This window comes from Cornus florida, unplaced genomic scaffold (genome assembly GCF_030987335.1).
Source record: "Cornus florida cultivar Cherokee Brave unplaced genomic scaffold, ASM3098733v1 CherokeeBrave_3.0.0_Hap2_Chr11, whole genome shotgun sequence".
Taxonomy (NCBI): Eukaryota; Viridiplantae; Streptophyta; class Magnoliopsida; order Cornales; family Cornaceae; genus Cornus; species Cornus florida.
The window spans coordinates 8,187,888-8,194,804 of NW_026775581.1; positions in this window are offsets into that span (position 1 = coordinate 8,187,888).

The window sequence follows — 6,917 nt, forward strand, 5'->3', positions numbered from 1 at the left end:
GATCTTATGCTTTTGGAGTTGTCCTTTGAGACTTGTTGAGGTGTTTCTAGATGTGACCATGTGTTTGGTCCTTATTTTGTTCTCTATAGGATGTGTCTGATTTCGGGGACGAAATCTCTTTAAGGATGGTAAGTTGTGATGACTATGTCATCTTTTTCCTTTGTCCTGACATTCACTTTTATTTATTTATTTATTTGTCTATATCTTTTCTTTTTGCCTCAGGGCTTTGTGTTCGGAAGTGTTTTTCGACATCACATGCATAAATTCAGTTTAATTTATTGTTAATGCCTAAATTAATTGTGTAGAAAAACATGCTTATTTAATTTCATTTCCTAGGGGTGTGAATGCATAGTTTCTTTGGAAACATTTTCATTTTTTATAGTTCTTTTGCGTAATTAACTTTTTGAGATATTTTAGCTTAGGGACCTTTTTGTAATTATTTTTGTGAGATATTTAGAGGAGGGACCTTTTTAACAATTTTTGAAAACTGTGACAAGTGTCACATTTTCCTTGGACCATTTGTTGACTTTTGGTTGGAGACACTTAGAAGTTTAGGATTGTGACAAGTGTAGGATGTGGATTTAGTCTTGTGAGGAGGCCTAGGATCATGACAAGTGGAGGGGTGTGATGTGTGTGTGTGAGAGAGAGAAAGGCAGTGTTAGTATTGTATTTGTGCCTAACAATTCATTTTAGTTAGTGGAATTTCTAGAAAATAACTTTGTCTTCCTCACCTCTCACCTAAGCGACAATTGGAGACTTAAAACCCTAGCCTTCATACCTTGATTTCAAGCTTCTTCCTCTCACCTTTTGGTCTTGCACTTGGAAGACAAAAGTTTCCTTACTCCATTTTCTACCACACCTTGTCTTGGATTTCCATTTTGCACACTTTTCCCTTGGTTTCTAGAGATACAATTTTCTAGTGAGGTAGGGGGTGTCTTATGTTTATACCCTTAGTGTTTTAATGTGTTATTTGAGGTTAATATACATTGTATGCATGTTACGTAACTTCTAGGGTTGTATATAGATGAATATTGTATGTAACTAACCTAGGGTTTTATATTGTTCGAGGCTTGTATGTGATTTACTTCTTGTATATATGTTATTTCATTTGGTGGAGAAGTAAAATTTAGTGATTTATTATTATATGACTATAGAAATTCTACATGATTCTTGCCAATGATTTATTTGTGAATTTGATACTATGTTGTTGTATAATCAAGGATTTGAGACTCACTTTATATTAGTATGAATGGATTTCCTATGTTGACAATATTGTAGTAGCTTAGTTTCATTCACATTGTGAACTTGTAATTGCAAATGCCATGTAGTTTTGAAGACTTAGGGTATGGATTGTGTAGTTACATGTTTAAGGTTTACAATACTAGCATGATTAAATAATTTATGTGAATAACATAATGTTAGAATAAGTGTGTACAATTAAGGACTTGATTGAATGACTATTAAGTAACATACATTGTTTTAGTATTGTGAACTTATTGATTTATTGTCCTTGTGAGTGAATCATGGTGTGTGTGTGCCACATTATCCTTAGGAGCATGGTGGTCATCATTTTGTTCATAAAGTTCATGAGGTTATAAGTTGTGTGTGTACGACATGCATAACATGTTTGAATGATAAAACTATCTGAACTTGAGTAGTGGACATCGAGTCCAAGGGCTAAAATTCCCTATTCACACTTGGCCTGTGTGATGCGGAAGTGCACCAGCTGTTTAATCATATAAGATATCCGGTATAACATCATATTGCATTATGGAGTCACATGCATGAGTTACATCATAGCGGAGTCTATATGTGGGTTGAGTTATAGTTCTTAGAATGGTGAAAACTTTGTTATCCTTCTAGCTTTGTAGTAGTTGCTTCTTTTGCAAATATATTCCTATTGTTTAATTACGTTGCTTATTTTGGATTGTGTTTAAAATGTTTCAAAGATAGCTTTAGGATGATACCTTAGCATCACCTCGAACTTAAATGTTAGGGGGCATGATCCACCTGTATTCGTTTATATTACACTTGTAAAACCATTAAAACTTTAGGTTATACGCATACGCATCATCCTACTGAGTAATTCAATTACTCACCCTAGTTGATTATTATTTTTCAAGCAATGAGACACTCTTCTTGGATGCACAACATCCATAGCTTGGCTTGTGTTTTATTTGGTCATCTTTTATATATTTACACACGCAAGTGTTAATATGATTTACTTATCTTTTGAAGTTGACAATTTGTAATGTAATTAGAAGCTTTTGTGTGTGTAATATGTACCCTAAAACCTTATTTTTATGTCAACTTATCATATCTATAATGAGGGCAAGGGCCAAACACTTCAATGTTTATGAATTATGTCATTTAGTATCATGTTTTTATCTCTCTGACATACCATTCACTTGGGGACATTTTCATCATTTCACTTTACTTTTTATTCTTGGTTTGGACATAGGTGGTCTTGGAACCAATTTTGAGGGAGAGTTGCTTCGGAAACTTTTTTTAAAAAGTCTCATTTTTGCATTGAAATTCAAACATTTTTGAAAAATCACAGTGCAGCCCAGCCATTTACGATCGATCATTACCCATTTATGATTGATCACACCTGAGCAGCATTTTTTGTGCCTATTTTTCATTATTTATGATCAATCGTGACCCATTTACGATCAATCGCACCTGGGCACAGGGTGCTTTCTTGGTAGTTTTTTTAGCCAAACTTTGAACTTGCATATCTCACTCATTTTAAGTCCAAATTAGGTGATTCTTGAGTCTCAATTTATTTATTTTTTGTTGGCTTTCGAATGGTACCAATTCCATTTTCATAGGTAATTCCTACTGGGAAATATGATCATTTCAGTGGAACAGTGTCGTGATTTTGTTCGAATCGGGATAAGGTTTTTGTGGGATTTCACTTCCAATGACCTTAAGACTTCATATGAGGTTACTAAAGGATATCATTGGGTTATTTTGATCTCATTTGACCTTTTGGGAGTTAAATTTCCTTCTCTTGAGGTATAATGACCATTTTACCCATAGTTTCATATTTGGTCCGTTTTAAACCTTAGCTTCTGCGTTTGTTTCTTTTTTAGTCTCGTGAATTCTCGGGAAGTCAATTTGGTGTCTTAGAGGTGGTGTCCATCTCTAGAGACCTCTTCTCTTTTTCTTGCTTCCGCGTTTCAAACTCGTTATTGGGTCAGTTTTCGGGTTACTCGCTGACGCATCGGATTCTTTGAAATTCGGGCCATCACATAGAAGCATGCTAGGGTTTTGTGTACATAATGAATGGTACCAAATTGTTGTTGCTATGTGCTTAATTGCAAGTCTTGTGAGCAAAATTGTGATAATTGGATGAATTATGTGATATAAATATTTATATGGATGTTTATTGCCAAATTCATATTATTATTGCCTTAATGATCATATGTTGACATGTTAGAGAAGTTGTGTTATTATAAAATGCCATGTATAATTCTTAAATTGTCAAGTTCATGTGAAGTGGGAATTGTAACTATGAATGATTGAGGATGATTATTGAATTATGTTTTACATAGTGAGCATGACATGGTTAGCATTGCATTGTCATTGGACATTGGATGTTTTGTGAGGAAAATGTAGGATGGGACTGTAAAGTGCTAAATATTGCATATTTGAGCCCCTAAATATACGTATGTTAAGGCCTAAAGTGATACTTCTATCCATTGTTAGACTGATTTATATTTATTGTGTGTTTATAGATACTTTTCTAGAGAAAATGTTAAAACCGGGACCTTATGATGAACAGACTAATATCGAAGCTTACAGAGTCGTTGCCGATCATTTAAAACAAACCAAAAGCTTAAATGGTGAAGTTTGGAAGAATGCAAGTCCCAAAGCTCAAGCCTAAGTCCTGAGGCTCGAGCCCTACAAGAAGAAAAAGAAGAAAATCAAAAAAGCATTAAAGCTTGAGCCTTGTACTTTCAGAGCTTGAGCCCTATTTCAATGGTGCTCGAGCCTTACCTAGGGTGCTCAAGCTTTGGCCGTTAAGCTCGAGCATGAGGCGTCGGAATTTGATGAGTTAATTTAAAAGAAGAACCAAGCTTCCAGGGCCTTGTGCCAGACCTCAAGGATCAAGCACCATCATTTAAAGCTCGAGCCTTAAGTACCAAAAGCTCGAGCTTAGGACCACAAGCTTAAGCCCTATGAAGATTGGATCAAGCAATGTTAAAAGAATAGAACCACAAATTATTCTCTAAGTGTTGAAGGAAAAGACACTTCGGAAAATAGTTGAAGAAATTTGACTAAGTATAGAATTAAAGGTTGAGCACCATCTTTTAAAGTGAGCAATAATTTAAGAAAGCTCGAGCTTTGCTCCTAAAACTCGAGCCTTCCAGGACAGATCAGATTTAAAGTTATGGGATTATTCTTTTCTAAGTCGTATTTCACTCTAGATGGGCCTGAAGACCTAAAAGCCCACCAAACCTTTATTTTCTTCTATAAAAGAAGGCATAGGCCTTGATAGAAGGAGTTCCTCATTCTCGTATTATTCAGAAGGCTGTTATTATGGTGGCGGCTTTTAGGGTTTCCATAACCTTAGAAGGTGAAGATCCTGAGAAGATTAGTGTCGTCTGTGATGATAAAGATGACAACAACACAGATGATATTCTGCATCGTCATGAGTAGCTAATTCCTCTCTTAGGGCACGTTGTAACCCATCTGATTACCATGGTTTGATTGTTTTAACTTTAGGATATTTCTAATATATATTATATTTCTTAATTACATGATTATGAGCAATTGAGACAACTCAATTGGTTCTTAAAAGTTTTAATAGTTTCTGAATTGTTATTACCTAGTCTTAGATATAACTGTTCATTAACTATACTCAACCCATTCTTGTTGGACGATATCTGGTGGAGCCCTGCCGGATATAAGAATGGAGATCATGTAATGATATTCCAATGTTTTTTATAAATAAATGTTTTCATAGTCTATTTTTAGGAAAGATGGATTATTTACAAAATTAGTTAAAATAGGTAGGTGGATAATCTTTGCTAACCGCAGATAGGTTATAGTTAATGATAAGCGCTGAATATTTGCATATTCGAGCCCCTAAATATACGTATGTTAAGGCCTAAAGTGATACTTATATCCATATTTGGACTGATTTATGTTTAATGTGTGTTTGTAGGTACTTTTCCATAGAAATTGTTAAAACTGGGACTTTATGATGATATCGAAGCTTACAGAGTCGTTGCCGGTCATCCAGAGCAAGCCGAGAGCTTAAATGGTGAAGTTTGGAAGAATTCAGAGTCCAAAGCTCAAGCCCAAGTCTTAAGGCTCGAGCCTTACAAGCCAAAGAAGAAAAATCAACGAGGCATTAAAGCTCGAGCCTTGTACTTTCAGGCTAACAAAGGGTGCTCGAGCCTGACCATAAGGTGCTCGAGCCTTGACCCTTGAGCTCGAACACAAGGCGTTGGAATTTAAAGAGTTGATTCCAAGCTCCCAGACCTCATGCCAAACCCCAAAGATCGAGCACTATCCACTGAAGCTTGAGCCTCGAAAACCAAATGCACGAGTCTGGTACCTAGTGCTTGAGCCCATGAAGCTTGGATCGAGCAATGTTAAAAGATTTCAATCCCAAGAATATTCTAAGTGTTGAAGAAAAAGACGTTTCGAAAAATAATTGAAGAAATTTGACTAAGTATCAAAGTAAAGATCAAACACCAATTCTTGAAGCTCGAGCCCCAATCCAGAGAAGCTCGAGCCGTATTCTGTAAGCTCGAACCTGAACCTTAAAGCTCGAGCCTTCCATGACATGTCAGATTTAAGTTACGGGAACGTTCTCTTTTCAAGCCACATCTTATTCCATATGGGCCAGAAGATGTGATACCCCTAATTTCAAAACACGGTTTGATCAAATCCGCGCACAAAATTAAAGGATATCAAAACAATTAAAGTACTTCAAACAAGCACAAAGTACAAAATGAAATAAAAGAATAAATAATACGCTGAAGAAAAACCAATAAATAAGAATCTCCTTTAATAACCTGCCAATTGTTAGAACTCGGGAATCCTGTAACTCAAGGACCCCTTAACCAAAATTCACTATCCATAAATCCATTAATAATTACTGAAGTAATAATAACATACTTTGAAATAAAATAGAAAGAATATATAAGTCCTCCAGCTGCGGATTCTCAACCTTGAGACTTAAACTTCTAATACCTGAAAAATAAATCGTGGGTTAAAACCCTATGAGCAAGCTCTCTCTACCAGGCCTCTGAAAACCAATAAAAATATTATCTCTGACCAAGCCAATTCTAATAAAGTCTTTTATCTTTGATATACAATGTTACACATATATATAAATATTATATATAATTAACCTTCACATCCATTAATAGAATCATTAATTTTCAAACCATTTAAACCATGATTAAAATATAATCATACATAAACCAATCCATGATCTCATTTTCTTTTAAAGAGAAACTCCTTTAACCTTAATTCCATTCTAAATAATTATTTAATCATTTAAATAATAAATCATAATCTAAGGAATAATTCCTTTAGTCAAAAACCCTATAACCACTGATGAATGATTTCATTTATATAAATCATAAAGCAAATATTTCTATTTTAGCAATTCATCCATGCCTTCTACAATATTATTTTATTAATATTATAAAGTAATATAACTACCCTTTTAAATAATAGATTATTCTAGTAGAAGAATATCTATCAACTCCAAGTTATAGATACAATAATCCTAGATGCAATTCATGCATCTAACACATAACAATTTAATTATACTTTGGCAAATCAACCATGCCGTTATAAATATATTTATTTATATACTGGCAACTCAACCATGCCTCCTTAAGTATATATATTTATACTTTTAAAATTAGCAACTCATCCATGCTTCCTAT